The sequence below is a fragment of the Vulpes vulpes genome, chromosome 11 (assembly GCF_048418805.1).
Source record: "Vulpes vulpes isolate BD-2025 chromosome 11, VulVul3, whole genome shotgun sequence".
Taxonomy (NCBI): Eukaryota; Metazoa; Chordata; class Mammalia; order Carnivora; family Canidae; genus Vulpes; species Vulpes vulpes.
In genome coordinates, this window is record NC_132790.1 from 69,280,329 (window position 1) to 69,302,596 (window position 22,268).

Consider the following 22,268-nt stretch of genomic DNA (forward strand, 5'->3'; position numbering starts at 1 on the left):
TAGTATCTCAGTAAGCCAAAAATCAAAGGTCCACTGTTTTCAACATTGTTCCCTGAAAAAAAAAAAAAATTAGATTGGTGTGGTAAGACTTTTTTCCAATGGACCATATTCATTGTCTATCTTTACTGGATAGTTCACACTTTGATTAGTCCTGTTATGCTTGGTTACTTTTCAACTATTAAAGTTGACTACAAGGAGTTATTCATTAAATAAACTGAAGTAAAGACCTAGAGAGTATGAGAGCTGAAAGGGATGTGAGCAAAGTTCTTTTTTGCTTCCCTGATATATTCCTGGGAGTGTTAAGCCCTCTTTTGCCTCCTCTCTTCCACAAGCTTAAATCATTAGCTGTGATTTAAACATGTCATAGCTGAAAGTTCTACCTTCGGCACTTGAGGAACTCTTGTCCTGTCCTTCAAGACTTAAGTCAAATATTACCTTTCCAGTGTAGCCTTCCACACCACCTCCAAGAAGGAATGATCCCTCCCCATCTTTCAGGCTGTTCCAGCATTTTACACACGTGCATGAATTCCTATATATGTACTTCTCCTATAGTACTTTTGGGATTATACAACCATTTTTGGTTGATGTGTTTATTTGGATGAGTGGTGAGCCAACTTTTTCTGAAAAGGGCCTGATGATAAATGTTTTATACTGTGTAGGCCATAGGGTCTCTGTGGCAACTACTCAATTCTCCCATAACCATGGGAAAGCTGCCAGAGACAATAAGCAAATCATTGGGTGTGGCTAAATTTTGGTAAAGCTTTGAGTGAAGGCCAAAGGTCAACAATTTATGAACCTCTGATCCAAATCTTCAAGACAGGAAGGCCCATATTGCTTATAATGTCTCCTAGATCATTTATCGTCATAAAACATGCTAGGTCTTTAACCATTTCTTCCAATTCTGTGAGGGCACCTTACCAACGGGATGGGTTTTCAACTGAGAAATTTTGGAAAAGGTTTTAGGTAACATATGTAACTCGCATCCAATGTGAAGCAGGTAAGCTACCTGTTCAAGAAACCATATTCAAGTATGCAGACAGATGTATTTTCTTTGGCCTATAATGTTGACCCACACAGTGCCTTAGATTTCAATTAGCTGATAATATTTTAAAATAGTTACTGAAAATATTAGAACACTGTTTCCTGACAAATTGGAAGATGTGGCCTTACTCCATCTACCTTCACCAACAATCAGTTGGATCTGAGAAGTAGCTATCTTTTAAAAGGAACACATAAGGGGAGCCTGGGTGGCTCAGTTGGTTAAGTGTAACTCTTGATTTTGGCTCAGGTTGTGATCTTGGAGTCATGAGATTGAGCCCTGCATCAGCTCTGTGCTGGGCATGGAGCCTGCTTGGAATTCTCTCTCTTCTGCTCCTCCTCCTGCTCACACACTCTCTCTCTCTCTTAAAAAGAAAAAAAAAGAATAAAAATAAAAGGAGCACATAATCTCCAGGTCTTCACAGTCACACTACTCTCTATTATTTTCCAGCACTGAGTGGGAGTGTCCACTGCGATTTATCATCTTACATATGCCTCGCCTCTTTCTTTATGTTATCTCTCCGGTTCCTCTGGTCATTTGAGTTTGCAACCTCTGCTATAGGCATTAAGAATCCCTGGATGATTTCAGAGCACAAGCCCTCCACTTTTCTTACACCCATTTCTGTTTTTTCTTTCTTGTACACCCAAGGTAGGCATACCAGGTTTTGTGATGAAATAAATTCTAAAACTGTGTGCCCCAAACTGGGGAGGGGTCTAAAATTCTTTGTGCTGTATTCAGACCATCACTTTTCCTTTCCTCCAGCTCTGATCCAGCCTTCACATTGTGCAAATCTCTCCTGTTAACTCATTTATGTACTTATCAGATTCTTTTTTTTTTTAAAAATGCAAATGTTCATGTACTTTTTAATGATAAAATACAGGTACCAGCTAATAGGCATCTAAAGTTCCAGTAAAAAGTGCATCTGAATATGGTAGTTACTTGCTATATCTGAGCGAATAAGCAGGTCTTCAAATATGAAGATAGCCCCCTTACTTTTGGCAGGAGAGCACATATCCTTGTGATCACTGCCTCACTAGAAGAGCTGGGTTGAATGATACCCATTCATCTAGCTTGCCTCATGTCCGACGGTCTGCATTTGTGATACAGATGGAATGGGTCAGTGCATATAGTTCAACTAAGACCTGTAACAACAGTCAATGTTTATGGAGTATCGTCTATATCCAAGGGTATCTAAGATCTCTTACATGTATTATTTTGTTTTCTCCTTACAATACACTCACGAAGTATATACTATTATATTTATCTTATAGCTGAGAAAAATGACACAAAAAGTTAAGTAATTTGCCAAGATCAATGGAAGAGCATGGATTAGGATCCAGGAAACATAATTTCAAAGTGTATTCTCTTGGGATGCCTGGGTGGTTCAGCAGTTGAGCGTCTGCCTTTGGCTCAGGGTATGATCCCAGGGCCGGGGATCGAGTCCCACATTAGGCTCCTTGCAGGCAGCCTGCTTCTCCCTCTGCCTTTGTCTCTGCCTCTCTCTCTCTGTATCTTTCATGCATAAATAAACAAAAATCTTTTTAAAAAGTGCATTCTCTTAATTACTAACCTCAACAGCCACCTCCTCCTCATACTTACTAGATGTTCTTTTAGCAGAGCCAACACTTTTGTTCAATCAACTTCGAACTGAAGGTAGTGCTAGCAATAGACTAATTCAGTTATAACACTGAAATCTAATGGTAGTAAGACTACATTCTAGAACTATTCATATTCTCCTTTAGTAACAACAGCAACAAAAATACAGATTTACTATTCCTATGCTTAAAGAAGCTGGGATATTGGTAAAAAAAATTTAATGGATAATTTAAAAATTGCATTATAATTTTTTTCAGTGTATACTAGGAATGACATTGCTCAAAGCTTGCTATTCTCTGGATACTCTATTTGCTGAGATTTTTATTTTTATGACCAAAGTGGGCATTTGGTTACAGCTGCTTTAAAATTTTTCTGAAATAAAGATTAAAGTTGTACCTTAAAACTAGGAACTCTGGGACTTCCATTTCCCATCTGTCTGTGTTATAATGGACTCAGAATGACTTTCTGGGGAGGATCTTGGGTTGCCTGGGACTACTCGAATGGCTCATAGCTAAGCAAAACCAGGTACCTTCATACTGAGGCATATCTCATTGTTAAACACCCTGACTTCCACAGGAGGGTATTAATTCTACCCCCAGCTTGACTAAAGAAGCACATGGCTTAGCACTTGCTGACAAAATAGAGCAGCTGTTCTCCATGTACCTCTCTAAGAATATACCTTATATTCATTACTGATCCAGTAATGTCTTTCAAAAACTTAGTTGAGAGAAAATGTACTTTGGAGGACTCCCCCAAACCTAGGTCTGTCTACTTCTCAGAAACAGCCTCTTTCCTGTTTTGACATTCAAAACAATTATACAGAATGTATATTTACTCTTTTTTAATAAAAGTTCAGGGACCTCACAAAGTGAGAAAAAGGTACTCCACATTCCACCCCCAGGATTGATGGCAGATCATCAGAGAGTGACAATCAGAACCGTGTGAGGTTAAATCTGATGGAAGTATTCTCTTTTTTCACAGCATGGATTTTCAATTACTTTTGCCATGGCAGGTGCACTGGTCTATACTGAGGGACCATATAGGAAGGAGCTGATGAAGGCTATCACGGTTTCTGATGAAGATGTTGTTCGTGACATTATATGATGTCTTTCAAGAAAGATTTATTAGAGAAATTCCTCTTTGGCCTCAGTATCAGCCAGAATGGGGCTTCTCCAAACAGAGGGTTTCATTTCACTTATGAACACTATGAATCATGTTTGCCCCTTCTCTTGCACTGCTGAATGCTCAGTGTGAATTATGTATTTCTTCTTTACAAAGGAAGTTGGACATCAGTGGGCTGGGTCTCTTCCTCTCAACTATTTTTTGTTATTCTGAACAGATAATAGTAATTCATTTTAGTAAGATTTTTTTTAAAAAGGTAAAAATGCAATTATTTTGCTTTTTTCCCCCTACTGACTAATTCCAATATTGATCCAGTTGCTACCATGAAACCCTGAAAGCTAAGCTTGACTTTCTTCTCCCTCATGCCCATATAATTGATTCTGTTTTAACTCCATCTACTTATAACTCCACCCCAGTATCATAACTGGTCTCTCTTCCTTCTTGTCTGGTCCACTTCCTTACCCAACCTATTCTCTGGGCTTCAGCTATGCTGGAAACTCTATATTGGCTTCCCTTTGGCCTTAGGTTACAGTTTAAACTCCTTAAAAGACCTTTAAAATCCCTTAAAAATCTGAAATGAACACTTTTTCACTTAACCCATGAAATCTCTCTTCTTCCAAATACAATGTTTCCTCCTCCCTCTTTTGGACATTTGCACTTGCCACTCCGTTTGCCTGAAACACCCTTATTTCACACCCCTGGCTTTTACCTAGTTTCCAGTTCTCAATGTAAATGCTGTTTTTTTTTCAGGGGGAGGTTTTCCTAGACTCTTATGTTGGGTTACCCATTCCCATTACACACCCTCAAAAATACTTACTATGTGGGCTTATTACATTTGACTGCAGTTACTAGTTGGAGAGTTTGTTTTCTCTGCTACACCACAGGACAGAAAGTATCCTGCATCTGTCTTGTTCCCTGCTCTAGTCCCAGTGCTTGGCACATTATAGGCACTCAATAAATACAAGTTGATCGACTGAATGAGATGACTCACCGTTAAAACACCATAATTTATAAATTAGGAAATGCCAATATAAGATTCCTGGTGAGTGTATCCTTAGTGAGCCCACAGATGTAATGAAACAACCTGCAAAATTGCTCTTATTTAATATAAAAAAATTCATTATATTTGACTGGTCCTTTTCTATCTTCCAATATTTTCACTTTAAAATAGAGAAGAGGAGAATTCAAACAAGCATGTCATTCCTGCGTTGACAGGACTACTGTCAACCCAGGATTATTGACTGATGACTTATTCAGATGCCACAAATCATCCAGGATAATGGAGCAATAAAAGGCAAAGTGTATCTTCAGAGATCTTTCTATTTATCAAAAGATACTGTTATTTAGATTTAAAGAAGGGCTTTGGTTGTCTGAGAGAAATCAGAGAAGAGAGTTAATTAACAAGTAACATAAAGATCTTGTTGGGTTGACAAAGTCACTGGTAACTTCACATTCCCCTGCACAATCCATATAAAACAACCTGCTCATCACATCAGTAGTTTCTGCTTTCTGTTAAAATAAGTTGTACTGTTACCTTTTTGGGGGCGTAGGGGGCCACATACTATAAAGTCAAGCAATATCACAGGCTTCTATTCTTGGACTGAAAGTATATAAGTAGACCTAGCATTGTCTAACAGGTGCTTGGCTTCACTTCTTTTACCTCCTGCATTCTTGACTCTTGCTCATTTACAAATTAATGAGACTCTCCTGTTTGATATACATGAGGATCATGTAGGTTATAACTGCCATAAAAGTCAGACAAAATGATTACCCTTACCTGTGCTAAAACAAACATTTAAACTCAAGGATGTACATCTTCAAACTAGTTAAAATACTCATTTACTTGTAAATGAAGAGGGGGCTTCTGGGTTGCTAAAGTACTCAATTTCTGACTCTGCTACATCTTGGGCCTTGGGTTCTCTCAGATGCTCTGTGCTCCTCTTCAGTAACTCTGTTAACTTGCAACCAAGAAAATCTCAACTAATGGAGCAAGTAAACTCAATCAATAAGATACACAGATGGTCTTAAATAACAGGTTCTTAGAGGAAAAAGAGAATTACTTCTTGAACTTCTCAATGTAGGAGAGAATCTGCACTCCCCTTAAAGAGAAATGATTATCTTCAAAAATGAAAGATTGAAGAATTCCAAGCACAGTAGGAAACACCGGCTTCTGCATCTAGATTCAGCACAATTAAGTAATCATCTTTGCACATGTGTACACACTGACCAAGGTATTATCTGCTCCTTTCTAACAACTGAGTTTTATAGACTTAAAAAGCCATTCGCAGTAAAAGCACATTGTTTTTTACGTACTACTAAAAACCAAACAAAAGTACTGTGAATTAAATGGTTATAAGAGACTTTCTTACCACTTGTTTTTTATTTGATACTCCTTGATGTTGCTTTTTTCAGATTTAGCACATATTTTTAGCACATGTCATTCTTATGCATAAACAAGGGAAACCTGTACTGGCTAAGGTACTCCTAATATGTCTTTATACTCAAGAGTCCAACTCATACAAGTCACTTTTCAATTCAGTATTTGATAACTATGCATTTCTGAAAGAGAGGGGTGCTTTTTTTTTAAGATTTTATTTATTTATTCATGAGAGACACAGAGAGAGAGGTAGAGACACAGGCAGAGGGAGAAGCAGTCTCCATGCAGGAAGCCCGATGCGGAACTCGATCCCAGAACTCTGGGATCATGCCCTGAGTTGAAGGCAGACACCCAACCGCTGAGCCACCCAGCATACCGAGAGGAGTACTTCTTCAAAGAGTGGTCCACTATTATCTCTAAACTGTCAACGAGTTGGCAGGTTTTCATGCTAGAGCTTTTTTGATCTTACCAGGTGTCAATAATCTAACCCACCTTCATCAAATGGCCCTTGAATGGCTATCTTAAATGTCAAGACATTATGGTTGTCTGGTCATGCAATTAAGAAAGAGCAATCATGGTCATACATGCAAAGAATGGCAATTATGGTATGGCGGCTGCCAACAATACCATCAAGATGCCATAAAGTATAAGCTGAATCCTGATTTTAGGGATACTAAAATGTGGATGTGAGGTGGAGAGGGGAATATATTTTAGAATCAGTGAAATACAATCTTAGAGAGTCACTCCAGAACACAAAGTAAAATCCCTTTAAAACAGGCTTGATCATTTTTACCTCTGCCAGACCAAGTATTTTAACTCAAAAATACTTTTAGAACATTTCCAAAGTAGTTAAAACTCTCAGTTATTTGCAAGTAGAGTAGCTTGGTAATAGAATCTACACAAACTGATAATAATTCCAGCTAGTCAGTTTGGGCCCATGGGACTTCTTTAGTGAAAGGGATTTCACCACGAGCTATCCTGATCCAGATGAAGCAGAAGTTTCATGAAGGGGAATACTTTTTACTTCTCCCAGCTACACAGAGATGGAGTGGGTGCAAAAGGACAGACCTGAAACACAACTGGCTTAAACATATTATTACCTACCTCACCCCATGCTTCCTTTTACACATAATGATGATACAAAGTGCATACCTTCAAACACCCAAGAAACCAAACTAGTTAATCAGGGGTCTAGGCTGACAAGGCATGTTTTTTTATATACCATCTTCAAATCACTTGAACTTTTTGGTTAATTCACAAATGCTTCCATACACAAATCCAGGAATGATACCAATCATTTCCAGGGGAATAGAACAGGCCTTTTTATTCTCACAGTTCTGTACACACATGCTCTCAGCCTCTGCCTTCCAAGGAAGAATGGGTACTGCCAATGCAACCGAGCTTTCCTGTTGTCCGCTCAGGGACCATTCTTCCTGCTTGGTGTCCATTATTTATTGCTGGGAAACTTTCCAGCCAGAGTTCTACTTACCACTGTTTAATTCCAAAGTCTTTCCTAAATCCAGAGTCTACATGCCAGCTGGGTGGCAAGACGATTACCTGTGAAACCTTGGGTCCACAACTTTCTCTAGTTGAGAAAGTTCCAAGGACTTGAAACTAGCACTGGGTAGAGATTACCAGAATTTGAAGAATTAAATGTCAGCTCAATTATAACCAGGAAGTTGTACAAAAAGAATAATGCAAGTTATTCTCTTTCTACTAAATAGAGTAATTACCTTTTTTTTAGCCCTTGTATTTGAAAGATGACTTTATTCTCCAAATAAGAAAACAAGCCAAAAATATTTTCACTGGACATTTATTGTTAAATTAAGAAAGGATGGGTCTTAGGGTTGTCAAAATAAATGCTGTATGAAAATTTAGGCTTTTAGGAAATTTACAGTGTTGCTAGAAATGCATCACAGCAGCAGTAATTTAATTTCCTTATCAGTCTCCCAAGAGAAATGGGGAACAGAATGTGCCCAAGTCCAAAAAGAATTCCTGAAGGGAACACAGAAAGAAGCTAATTGCAAGCACTGGCACCAGTCTGTGTCAGGTCAGATAATGCAAATACAAAGGAGCAAAAGCAAGGAAATTATCAGTGAGGAAAGGAAATAAGAAGAAAAAGATCAGAACAAAAATAAACAAAAAGACAGATCACTTTATAACAGGATGTGTTTTAAAATAAATGGCAAGTCAAGACAAAGACACAAGAAAAAATACTGGCTTTTAGTGATGCTGATTATCTATCAGAACACCACAAAAAATAGGTATTTACTAGATAAATAGAAAAAACCCAGAAAAAAACATTGAGGATATATCTGAAAAGAACACAGGATACTTTACAGTCCCTGTAATTTTTATATCACGAGGCTGATAGGACTCTGCATGAAAAAAAAAAGTACACTGAACATTAATTTCCTATGGACCAGGGTTAGAAAAACTATTAGTCAAAAAAAAAAAAAAAAGAAAAACTATTAGTCCATTAATTTTTGGAAGGAAATATTATTTTTTTAATACACCATAATACAGATAGAAAGAAAAATTAGTATACAGGAATGCCTAGGAGGCTCAGTTGGTTAAGTGTTCTACACTTGATTTCAGCTTAGGTCATGATCTCAGGGTCATGAGATAGAGCCCTACATGGGGTTCTGTGCTCAGCAGGGAGTCTGATTGGGATTCTCTCTCTCTGACTCCTTCTGCTTCTCCTCCCTACTCTCTCCCTCTCTCTCAGAACAAAACAAAACCTAGTATGTAAGAAAATGTCTCTTTAATTTTTATATTAAAGTAAATATTTAAGTTATCTTCTAAGATTCTCGAGAAATTTTGTTACTAGTGTAGTGTAATAGTTCAAATGGATTATGTTTTCAAATAGGATACTTAATTGATGCTTATACTAAACTGTAAATCAGTTAATAGATCAACATATCTTCTAACATCAATACTTCTCAAAATTTTCAGTGTATGCAAATCACCTGGGGATCACATAAATGAAGAATAATTCAGAGGGTCTAAATTGAGGCCCAAGAATCTGCATTTCAACAACTTCTAAGTTAAAGATGTGGAGGCTACTGGCCTATGGACCCTGATTTAAATAGCAAGACTTACCATGTGGCCCCTGTTTGTGGTGGAGTCTTTCACCAGCCATATGTAAACCAAAAGGATGACTAACTTCCAGCTTAGAACCATGTCTGGGCTCAGTTATTTATTTTGGTTTAAGATCACCAAATAACTGTGAACTTCTCTAAGAGGCTGATTTCCCTTTTATTTAAAATCATTATCATCATCAAAACACTGAACAGCTGCCTAATATCTGTGGAGTGCCAGGCTAGGTTATAAATGGAGAAAAAAAGACTCCTGCCCCCTAAGAGTTTATAGTCTAACACAAAGGCATTGGTATTGGGGTGTATACGATACTCCAAACCAGAAAACCACACCAAAGCAGATGCATGTTATTAAACCACATCCAACTCAAAGGTTTCATTTGTTCTTGGAGTGAAAGGAAAGAAAATGAGTATAAAATTTGGTGGAAACAGAGATAATTTCACTTAGGGAGCTCAAACTGCAAAACATATTATTGAGCTGTGAGTTTCTTTTGCATGATTCCCTAGGAAAGAGTGTGGCATTTCAGAAAGGATAAGAAAGCAGTTTGATAGGCAGCAGGGCACTTCCACATGCACAATGACAAATACATCTGTAGGTGTCAACACTATTTTGGTGATTAAAATAGATATTTACTAATAGTGATCAGGGATATGTAAATCAAAACCACAATAAGATACCACCTGACATCTGTTTAGATGACTATTATTTAAAAAAAAAAAGTGTTGGCAAGGATATGGAGGAAAGGGAACCCATGTATACAGGTGGTAGGAATGTAAATTGGTACAGACGTTATAGAAAACAGTATGGAATTTCTCAAAAAACTAAAAATAGAATTAATGTATGATCCAATAAACCGTCTCTGGGTATATATTCAAAGGAAATGAAATCAGTACCTCAAAGAGATATCTGCATTCTTATGTCCATTGCTATTATTCTCAATAGCCAAGATATGGAAAGAACTTGAGTGCCCTTGATAAGAGAACTAGTTAAAAAAATTGATTGGTGTGTGTGTGTGTGTGTGTGTGTGTGTGTGTGTGTGTGTGTACCCACATGATTATACACATATAATTTCTCCGTTTTTCAAAACAGGAGATCCTGCCATCTGCAACAACATACATGAAACTAGGGAGCATCATGCTAAGTAAAATAAACCAGGCACAGAAAGAAAAATACTGCGTGATCACATTTATAGTTAGAATCCGAAAAAGTCGACTGCAGAGAAGCAGGGAGTAGAGTGGTAGTTGCAAGGGGTAGGGAAATCGGGGAAAAGCAGGGAGATACTAGTCAAAGGGTACAATTTGCCACTATGAAGGATGAACAAATCTACAGATCTAATGTAGAGCATGATGATTATTGTTAATATTATACTGAATACTGGACATTTGCTAAGAGATTTCAGGTGCTCTCATAAGAACAAAAAAGGAACTATGTGAGGAGATGATATGTTAATTAGCTTCACTGTAGTAATCATTTCACTATGTGTGTGTATGAAATCATGATGTCGTACACCTAAATATATACATTTTTTATTTTCAAAAAGGTGGTAGAGGATTTAAGAATAGCAGCTAGTAATTAACAACTAAAATTAAATATAGTTTTAACTCTCAAATATAATCGAAGCATTTCCTAAAATTATGCCACTAACTTTTCCTCCAAAGGCTTTACAAAAACATATCTCAGTAAATGAAATCAAAACAGTATTAGGACTGATTACTTGCATCTGAAAAAACAAGATGGATTTGTTATGAATTCTAGACTTTCTTGCTGCCATGGCCATACAAGTGTTTAACTGGTATGAAAATAATCCTGCCAAGCTTTGGAAAAACTCAACAGGCCGGAAAAAGAGCCAAGATGTTACAAATATCTCCCCATTCCACTGTCTCTTTTCTGTCAAACTCATAAAAATGTACATAATCCGCACACATTTGTAAGAGCACACTCTATTTATGTCAAAGTAAACTTAAATTTGGAGCTTTATGTGTCTTTCACATAATGTAACTCATTGTTTCCCTGAGAAATGAGGATGAGAGATTTTGATACCTGGGGCAACACTGAGATTATTCAATTTGAGTTGGGTAATTAAGAACAGATTCTTACTACTTGATCAACTTAAACTGTTACAATACAGAAAATACTCCTTCTTCCTGAATTTTGAAACTTAATATCTTTTAAAATGGGAAAAGCCAAAAATTATTTCTCTCCTAGAACAAGACATAATTATAGCCGTCTAAGGCTGTAGCTCCACGAATTAACTAAGCCAGTTTTTTTGGATTATCTTTCCCCTTCACCATTTCAACAGGCACTATATTCTCTCACTGGAAGAAATCTTAATATTTAAAACACAAATTGCTCTTAATGAAGAAGTTGGTGCTTTTAAAGCATTTCTAAAAGTTAGCTTTATTACAGACAAAAAAAAAAAGCACTGAAATATCTGATTTTGAGTCGCTGGCTCTTCCACTTACCAACTCAGTGATTTCAAACAACTCAGAAGTTGTGTCTCCTCATTTTTAAAGTTGCTCAGAGATATGAAGCAAAGACTGAATAAGATAACACAAATGAATACCCTTTGAAAACTGAGGAATGCTTACAAATATACTAGTTTGTTATTTTAGGTCACATCAGGAGCAGGAACCATGAAAACCATAAACTGAGACATGTTGACACATGTTTAGCCTAGACATGATAAACTGTCAATTTATGAGCACTGTCACCCCTACATCTCATCTTTAGGGGATTGTTTCTGGGATTGGTCCTGGCATGAATTTCTGAGTCAGGCAGGAGACAGGAACAATACTGGTAGCTTAACAGGATTTAATGTCAAGAATTTTTAACCAGGTATGGTAAAACTGAAAATTCTCCAAAAAGGGAAAAGGGGAACAGAAGTATTACAGATAATAATTACAGGAATCAGCTTTCACTCACAGGCTGGAGAAACAAAGGGGAGAGGTTGGAACTGTCACAACTTAAAGCTCAAAGAAAGGACCCACATCTCAGAGGAGAGGACACTGCCTGACAGGTGCTCATGGCTTCGAAACCTGTTCTGGGAGTGCTGGGAAAGCTACAGACTGGAATTAGCTGAAGCTACTGAAAGAAACTGGTGCTTCCTGAGTGAAGAGGATGGCTGAGGTAGGGCTTGAAGGAAGGAAAGTAAATCAAGTGAAGTGTCATATCCAGGATTCTACCGCTGGTGTGTGGCAATGCAGGGATAAAATATGGTCTGGGTGGTGCCAACACCCAGGATCTCTGCTCTATATCTCGTTGTTTTCATATAAAGATTAATTCCGTATGGAGTTGCTACCTGGAAACTGGCAGAGAATACCTGAAGTAAAAGATGCAGAAATACTGCTGACATGGTGAAGCTAATTTTAAGTGATACCAGTTTTAGCAAAGTTTAAAAATCAGCTTGTTTGTAATATATATATTAACGTTAGCTCATATATAGTTTTAACTTTAAAACCCTGCACAATTTGAACATAGTAAAAACTGCAGAGAAGAAAAACGGCTTCACAATTGTTAAAGTGAATGTCACAATATATACATAGGGAAACAAAACCAAAATATCCTAGCAGAGACTGAGATCTATCAAAACCTCCTCCTCTTCCTGGGCACTGACTGAGACTACACTACCCAGATTCCCTTGCAGTCAGGTCACTTGACTGAATCCCAGCCAAAAGAACTATGAGTGGGCATGTTGTGTGGCCCTTCAGCATCTGGCCCAGAAAACCTCCCACCCTCACACCTTCACACCTTAGACCAGAGGAAGAAAACTAGAAAACAAAGAGAAAGATTTATCTGTAAGATAAAAAAGACCACCAAGAGGTAGCAGCAAGAGGTAGAAGGAATACAGAAACCACGTAAGAAAGAAGTATGCAGTGTGGGGCCATCTGGTATAGGGCTATAGCTCCACCAACCCTTAGAGTTTTCAGAGGATTCACAGTATAATTGCTCCTTTCAACAGTAGATGTTTATAATGATGGCTTAGTGATGAAAAAGTCATGTTCCTAAGTTCTGTTTAAGAAAGCAAGAAAGTGTTACAACATGCATGTGAATATTTTTCAACTGACATGGTCAACATTAAAAAAAAAAAAAAGAAAAAAAGGAAAAGGAGAAAGAGAAAATCCTGCTGCCTAAAAGATGTGTTTTAGCTGGCTGGAAAATTTACTTGTATAGAACAGTAAATTTGCCAAAGCAGTACATCAGTGTGCATTTGTTTATCTAAGAAACCATCCTTTGTAACATCATAACTGTAAATCCTGCAGGAAACTCAAATGGGGTTTAGATTTGATAAACCACAGAGTATCAGGAAGAGTCTCCATTTTTTTTTAATGCAGTCCCATTTTATGGGAAACCAACCACCTCTTTCACTGATGTGAATCACAAGAACTCATTCTCCCAAGTTGTTGCCTAGGCTCACATTCCCTATTATCTGGTTATCTTTCCACTGCTGTCATTTTGGGACACACATGGTAAACTGCAGAAGTGATCTTGGTGGCTTTCCTGCTGGGATTAATAATAGCCATACTACCACATATTACTGTGTAATCGACCTGGGGCTTGCATTTAGATTACTTTTGATTTCTATACTTGGGAAATGCATGCTTTAATTTTCCTATTACGTTAAAACTGATAATGCATAAAAAAGAAGATATCTGTTCATGATTCTGACTTTATAAAGTGGGTATGATTTGCTTTATAATAGACATGCTTGTACCACCAAATGTGCATTTATGATTTAGAACAAGTGGCCTATGGGGGCTGGGTGGGGAGACTGACAAGTAAAAACACTGGAATGGGAAACAATCCCAACTGTGAGGCAGTTAATAGAAGGTGCTTCAATCTACATACTAGAGAAATTTCAGAGTGCAAATTTGGTGAGCACATTCTTCCAATCTCTCCCTCCAAATGTACTGAGGCCTATAAACGGCTAAATCCATTATTCACTAGATAAAGGCAAAGAGGAAACTAAGACTATTATGTCAGAAGCAGCGCAGTCTTACTTGGCAAAACATATGACTGATACCCTTTATGGCACCACAAATCTTTTTTTTGTTGTTGTTGTTGTTTGGTTTTTTTTGTGCATGTACACACTAAACAGCTGTCACCTCTTTTTATATCTGTTATGAATTTTTTAAAAGTGCTATCAAAGCACTTGTTTTACTATCTTTTTACTGTCTTTATTTTTTTTTTCTTTTACAGTAGGTCTCAGAGAAGCCTGGATGCACATCCTAAAGCTCATTAGGTAGGAGAGGAATAACGTCCAGCATGTGTAGATTCTCTATGGGGACTCAGGATATTTGTATGTGGTGTAAACTGTAGGGAGCCAAAATAAAAATTCTCTAACATACTGAAAATAATGTAATTATGAAAAAATTTTACCTTTAGAATAAAAATGTGAGAAATAGAATGATTTTCTTCATTAAGAATTTTCAAAGTACTTTAACACATTATTCAATTATACATACTTAAGGAAAAGTACACAAATTCTAAATATATAGCTCAATGAATCTTCGCCACTCACAGGACCATCAATTCAGATTAAGAAGTAGAACCGGACCAACAAACAGAAACTCCAGTCATTACCTTCACTCTACCAGGAAAACCACTCCCAGAACTTTGAATGCTAGAGATTCGTTTTGCCTATGTGTATCCACACCCTAGAATCAGTTTGTACTTTTATATCCGTGAACTTCACCCATATCGTCATATGCAGTTGTGCTTTGTTTATTCTCATTGACATATATGATATTCCATTGTTGCCAATATACCTAGTTTATTTATCCATTCTAATGTCAATGGGCCTTTGTGTGTTGTCCAGTTTTGAGCTATTAGGAATAGCATTAGTATGAGTTTTGTGTACATGTGTTTTGGTGTACACATGCTAGTGCTTTTTACTAGGTTTATACTTCTCTATAGGATCAAGAGGTCAGTAGATGTATGCATGTTCAGGTTTAGTAAATACTGACACCTTTTCCAAGGTGGTTTACCGATTTGTATTTCCAGGGTGGTTGTACCGATTTATATGTCTACTTGCAATGTATGGGAGTTCTGGTGGCTCCATATCCTCAACTAAAACTTGATATTACCTGTGTTTTTCATTTTAGCCATTCCGGTAAGTGTGCAGTATAATTACACTATGATATTAATTTGCATTTCCCTGCTAATAATATTCAACAGAATGAGACTTTTTGATTTATTTTTAAATAGATGTGTATTTTACAGAATCCTGAGATAGTAAAGGATCTCAAAGATGACCCAGCACATGAATAGCAAATGTATGGCACATATGTCCCCACTAAAGCCCATACCACCCCTTCCCATAGCTTTGGAATACAATGCAATGGATCACTGACTTGGATTCAGCTTCAGAAACTTTCCAGATACAACTGTTTACACAGTCATTTCCAAGCAAACAAAGTAAACTCACAAGAGGAATCTTATTGACCAGATAAAGTTTATTAGAAGCAGAAAGGAAGAGCTAGTAGAAAAGGCTAAGGTAGATTGCTCTGGGTTTAAATTTCAGATCTGCCATTCACCATGGCAGAAAAGAAGATTTCTCTTTGTGACACTGTCTTTATCAGGTTGTTATGACTTGCTTTATCATAGCAATGTTCAATTCATTGAGCTGAGTGATCCTGGCAAGTTACTTCATCCCTAGAAAGCAGTATCGTGAAGATGGACTAAAAAAAAAGATTTGTACCATTTCCAGTTCTCATCATCCCTCCCCTTGTTCAAGGACAGGTTTCTACCAGGCACAAATCTTTTATGATTTCTGTGAATCTACCGGCTCTTGAATTAGCATACTTCTTAAAAGCCTGCTAAGGATAGCAGGAATTTAGGCAATGACCATGAGTCACCGAGGTCTTTCCTGATTTTTGTCTAAATCAAGACATTTACTTTTTGGGTCATTTCGTTTGTAACTATGGAAAAGTATGCAGGAAGATTCGGTGCTGGAATTACCAGAGGGAGAAGGTCACCTTCCACGACACTTCCAATGGTGCCCATTGCATCTGAGGCTTTGTAGAGCTCTCAATTTACTCACCTCATCTTAGCAGAGGTCCTCACACTGATTCTTTAGGAACAATGAGATCAGCCACTGGCCCAGGGTGCACAGGCACTCAGTCCTGCCCAAAGGAAACTACGAAAGGAAAGGAAAACCATCAGACCCCACTGCTGCTCCTTTTGGCCACCTTTGCATGGGTTCAGTATCTTTGGTCTGCCCTCACAGGCAGGTAATGAATTCCACTTCTGTGTTGTCTACTCATCCTACACAGGCTCTTCCCTTCCCTATTTATGAAGCAGTTGTTTACACAACCTCACAATATTTTGATGGCAATTCTGAAATTCAAATCACTCTGAGCCCCCAAATTTCGTTTTTATAACTCATTTGGGAGCAAGATCTTACCTAATCCAAATTTATTTGATGGCAAAAGCCTTTCCTAAACTAATGTGAGGATATTTACTACCTTTACTTGGTCCACTTTGTGGGGAGATTTATACAGTTTGCTGTGGAAGGACTGCTAGACTGGCTTAGGGAGTCCTGGCCCAGACTGGGTTGGGAGTGGTACTGATTCACTGCATCTATACATAATACCTTCCAAGCTCTGAAAAATATTGAATTTTGAAATAATTCTGACTCCAAATGTGTTGGATTAAAAACTATAGACATGTACCACGTTCCTAACAGACCTAGTTTTCAAGCTGTATGTCCTGTTGAGTGTTTACACTTTTGTTTGAATTATTTTAAAGATAAGCAAATCAAAACAAGAGGACACAGGCTTTCACCTAAAAGAATGTAATAGAATAATAAAAATTTGAAAGTATCCAGAGTAGAAGAGGATGTGGGGAAGCAGAGACCCTTATACACTATTGGTAGGAATGTATATTGGGATAAACTTTGGGAGGTGAAGTGCAATTTTCTCACGGAATTTAAATTGCATTATGTATTTTGACCTAGCAATTCTACTGCAAAGTACTCTGCAGAAAGAGTCAAAAGAGTATGTCAGGAGTATGCCATATTGAATATTATATAAAAATATTTTTAGGGATGCCTGGAGCAGTTGAGCCTCTGCTTTCCGCTCGGGGTGTGATCTTGGGGTCCAGGATCGAGTCTCACATCGGGCTCCTTTCAGGGATCCTGCTTCTCCCTCTGCCTCTGTCTCTACCTCTCTCTGTGTGTCTCTCATGAATAAATAAAATGTTAAAAAAATTTTTTTAAAAAAACGGCTTATCAGTAAGGACTGGTTAAATAAATTTGTGTGTAACTTCACAAAATGATACAATGCAACATTTAAAAACATGAAAATGAAGTAGACTTGAATGTAATGATATGGACAAGTTCCCAAAATAAATCTGTAAGGGAACCAAGCAGTTTGTAGTATAGTAAATATATAAAAGACATGTATATATGATCTTTATAATTTCTAGGGATATACTTATATTCTAGATAAGCCAACTTTTCCCTTACACATATGTTTATGGGAAATGACAGGTGGTAATGATTAGGGACGAAAACAAGAGAGGGAGGCTTTCACCCTTCATTATGTGTGTTTTTTAACCTTTTGCTTTGCCACGTGCATATGTGGCTCTTACTGGTTGACAGGGAGCTTGTGGAATTCTAGAAGGCCCAGATATAGTACAGGTCACCTAGTATCTTTCCTGAGACTGCAAATGGCATGAAAGGAAGTCTCTAGCCACCAAAGACACCTATCACCCTCCAGTTAAACTTGACCTCCATCGACCCTTAAATATAGACCAAAGATCTAAAGTAATAAGAAACTCCACAGATGACATCATGGAATTCCAGAGATGACCTTCTGCCAAATAAATCCAATAATCACCTCCACCTACCCCTTAAATGTGCCTTATGTGAAGCATATTAACTATATAGCTGCCTTTCTGATCTAAGAGCATGATCTGTGCTTCAGCTCTGGATGTGCTACTAAGAGCCAAGAGGTTGTGATGAACTAAACTGCAACTTAAGTGTACTGACCCAAGTTTTTCCACTTTCCATTGCCCACCTCACGAAGCATGTAAAAGATGGGTTACATATTGATATACAGTGGCCTGTGTGATCTCCTCTCTAACACCTGAATCTCCTGGTTTAATCAGAACAGTAATCTCAGGATGAATATTTCTATGGACCCATTCAAAAATTTGACCCAATCCAAAAATTTAACTCTGCTCTAAACTTACCTGGAATTGCAATTGGATTAGAAAGACAATAAAGAGCAGAGTTACATTTCATTGCTGGCACATAAATATTTTGCTTAATAGTACTCCTTTTGTCCAGTAAAAACATGTAAAAATAACCAACTTAGTTGGTCAAGCTACTGGCAGATATATGTAATCTTAAGAGTCAGATGCCTGATTAGCCTTCAGGCTTTATTATTCTGAGTTAATTTCTTCTCTACTTTTCCTAAAACATTCATTTTTTTTAAAGATTTTATTTATTTATTCATGAGAGACACAGAGAGAGAGGCAGAGACATAGACAGAGGGAGGAGCAGGCCCCCCCATGGTGAGCCTGTTGTAGGACTCCATCCCAGGAACCTGGGATCATGACCTGGGCCAAAGGCAGATGCTCAACCACTGAGCCACCCAGGCATCCCTAAACCATTCGTCTTCAAATATGTTTTTAAATAATCAAAGTACACCCTCAGTCTTCGGCTGATCTTCTACATAGAACAGTCTTTTCCATGACCTTGGCGAGGCTGGCTCCTTTTTTATCTAAATCACAGCTTCAATGGCACCTGTGTTTGTTTCTCCAAACAAGTACTGTCGTCACATTTTAATTCTCTGCATGTTACTTATGATTATTCCCTTTATTTGCTATGTATTCAATTATTATTGGTTTGTTTTCCATCTCCCAAAATATAAATGTTGTAAAAACAGAAATGATGTCTGTCTTGGTTGTCAGTATATTCCCTGGAACACAGTAGTATTGGGTAATCATTTCCCGGTGAAATGAGTGAACACTCTGTCACCTTCTATTCCCTAGAAAGGGAAGCCAGGTGTTTTGGGGTGGAAAAGGCAAAGCAGGTACCACATCAGCCACATGCAAAAGAATGAAACTGGACCAGGAAATGGTATTTTAAACTGAATGAAGACTAAAGGTCTAGAAGCCAAGGTAGTACATTAGGCAAAGTATTTGACAACAGCCTGTCATATCTTCCTCCAGCTTTCCTGCCTACTCTGAGTCAGGGGACTAAATTTAAAAATGGTAAAAGTATGGGACACCTGGGTGGCTTAGTGGTTGGGTGGCTACCTTTGGCTCAGGTTGTGATCCCAGGATCCCAAATCAAGTCCCACATTGGGCTTCTGTGAAGAACCTGCTTCTCCCTCTGTCTATGTCTCTGCCTCTCCCTCTCTGTGTCTCCCATGAATAAATAAATCAAATCTTTAAAAAAACAATGACAAAAGTCAATGGACGGTAGAGGTATATCAAGCTCTCCTCGAGTACTTCTGAGATACACCATGTCCAGGTCTGCTGATGATCACTAAACACTGGAGAATTGAAACAAAGACAGCAAAGGACAAATGGAGAACTCCAGTGGCCTTCCACAGACAGACTTATATCAATAAAATCCTATCATAGATGTTTAGCCATCATCCGCTGCATAATGAAAGCCTTTGTGCGTGTGTGTCTGTGTGTGTGTGTTTTAATTCCGAAAACACTCCTGAAAAAGTTAGAGGAAAATTGACAGTAATGGAAAAATGTTAATAATATAATAATATCTTAGAAGATATAATTTGATTCAATGATACATATGCATCTTAATCTTGGTATTTTTCAGATGAACTTTTTCCCTGGTAAATTTTTCTTTTCTAAGACATTATAAATGAAATGCTTCACTCAGCATGTTCATATTCTGTTATATTTGTATATTTTTCCTTTCAAAGTTTGTTCTAGCCCTCCTCTTTATCCAAATGCCACATAAAAAAATATCTACTATCTGCAGTATGTCCGTGTCTTCTCTGAAACAAGGATGGACAAGCAACACTGGACTTTGCTCAAGAGCACAGAAAACGGGGATCCCTGGGTGGCTCAGCGGCTTGGCACCTGCCTTTGGCCCAGGTTGTGATCCTGGAGTCCTGGAATGGAGTCCCACATCAGGATCCCAGCATGCAGCCTGCTTCTCCCTCTGCCTGTGTCTCTGCCTCTCTCTCTCTCTGCCTCTCTCTCTCTCTCTCTCTGACTCTTGTGAATACATAAATAAAATCTTTAAAAAAAAAAAAGAGCACAGAAAAGTGAGCAGGGTACCGGCAATTTTCCTTGGGGGTGGCTAACAACTGAACTTTCTTTAAAGCCCAGGGGTTTGAGGAGTGCCTACCTGTTTTACTACCATCTTTCTTTTTATTCTTCCCAGCTCCCATCAGGACTACAAATCACTTCACCCCTGAAGAGTCATTCTTGCATGACTTCTCTGTGCTAGACACGTAACCAAACATTGTGGTTACAGCAGTGAAAGGACCTCATGGCTTTTATGGGGCTGACATCCTAGCCACTCAAAGCAGGTATGCCACAGAGTGGTAGTATCTTAAATATCTCAGAGAAAACATTTCTAAAAATCCCTTAAACAATAAGCCTAATAAAATGAAGAGTACTTATAATTTAAGTTGGATGTAGGGGTAGAGTATTGGTGTTGAGGAGGATACACTTTAAAAAGGAAGCATTAAAAATTAGATTTATCCAAAACTAACAACCACCACCACCAAAACAAACATAGGCTGACAAATAACCACAGGTCGGTGGTCAAATAGCTTTTTCTGCAAAGGACAAGACAGTGAATATTTTAAGCTTTATGGGTCAGTCTGTATTCCAGCTCCTCAACTTTTCCATTGTGGCACAAAATCATCCAAAAACAATGTGCAAATACATGACCAGAGCTGTGTTCCAATAAAAGTTTATTCATAAAAAGAGTCTGCAGGCTGGACTTGGCCCACATGCATTGTTTGTCAATCCTCATGTAGGTTCGTCTTTTCCCAACAATCCTTTATGATGAAGAAACTGAATTTATACTAGATAGAATCCTTTACCTAAGGTTACACAGGTAAGAATTCCCCTAACTCGTTCTGCATTCCTAACTTCCTGTAGTTGGTGAATAAAACAAACAGGTCTGGGAGATACTGCGCGTTAGAGGTCTCTGATTTCCAACTTAAGTGCTATAATCTGGGTTACTAGGTGCGATGACCAGACGTTGAAGCAGTTACAGAAATCCTTCTGGAGGAAGTTGGCTGGCAGCATTCCTGACCTGAAATACCCACCCTTTCTTCCCCTACCCACCTCTGCCTGCCTATAACTACTCAGCCTGCAGGTTTCACTTCCAGCTTCACCTCCTATGGGAAGCCTCCCCAGAATCCTCAGGCATAGTTAGATGCTCCCTCTACAGTGCTCACTTTGCACCTGGTGAAAGTCCATAGCCCTATGTGCACATTTTTCGACATTTATATAATACTTTTAAAAATTAAGACCAGCAAACAAAAATTGACAATGCTTATCACCTGGCACCATGGGCTGGTTATCTCCAAGTCTGAATCTCCTGAGGACAGTGAGCAACTCAAGGGCAGGAACTATTGTTTTACTTCTTGGAGTCTAGCCCAACATTTGTGCAGTAGATGTTCAGGATTCACAAGTTGAATTTCCAAATTCATAAATAGGGGTAACATTTGGATGAGCCTAAGGGGGGTAAAAATTACATTCTCTAGAAGAGGAATCACTGATGGCTTGGGACGTGGATATGAAACTGAGCTTGAAGAGGCAAGAGGAGTGAGTAGGAGAGCACAACCTGGATGGGATGATGCCCAGGAGTTTACTGTCACTTTACTGGTGGCAATGTCCTCCCTGAAGTAGCTTGTTTTTCATTACAGAGTTGGAAAGTATTTTGATTGCAGACATTTTCATATGCAATTTCAGTGAAATTGATTTCCCTCCCCTCCCTTGATAAAGCTGTAGGACTTTGTTATAAGAACATTCAAGTAACACCCTAAATGTTTTCATATTATTCTTTTTTAGTACCTGGGGATATGCTTTGGTTAG

The 22,268-nt window shown here is 38.1% G+C and overlaps 1 protein-coding gene across 3 annotated transcripts in view; it reads right to left on the reverse strand.

Moving 5' to 3' along the window:
* RARB (retinoic acid receptor beta) overlaps positions 1 to 22,268 on the reverse strand; it is a 724,031-nt gene that overhangs the window by 444,558 nt on the left and 257,205 nt on the right. For 2 of the 3 annotated variants that reach the window (XM_026006399.2, XM_072726687.1), the window contains exon 4: positions 16,273 to 16,368. The exons of the other annotated variant lie outside the window; for it this stretch is intronic. The gene's annotated coding sequence lies outside the window, so the exon portion shown is untranslated. The remainder of the gene's footprint in view (positions 1 to 16,272; positions 16,369 to 22,268) is intronic. 3 annotated transcript variants of the gene reach the window in all.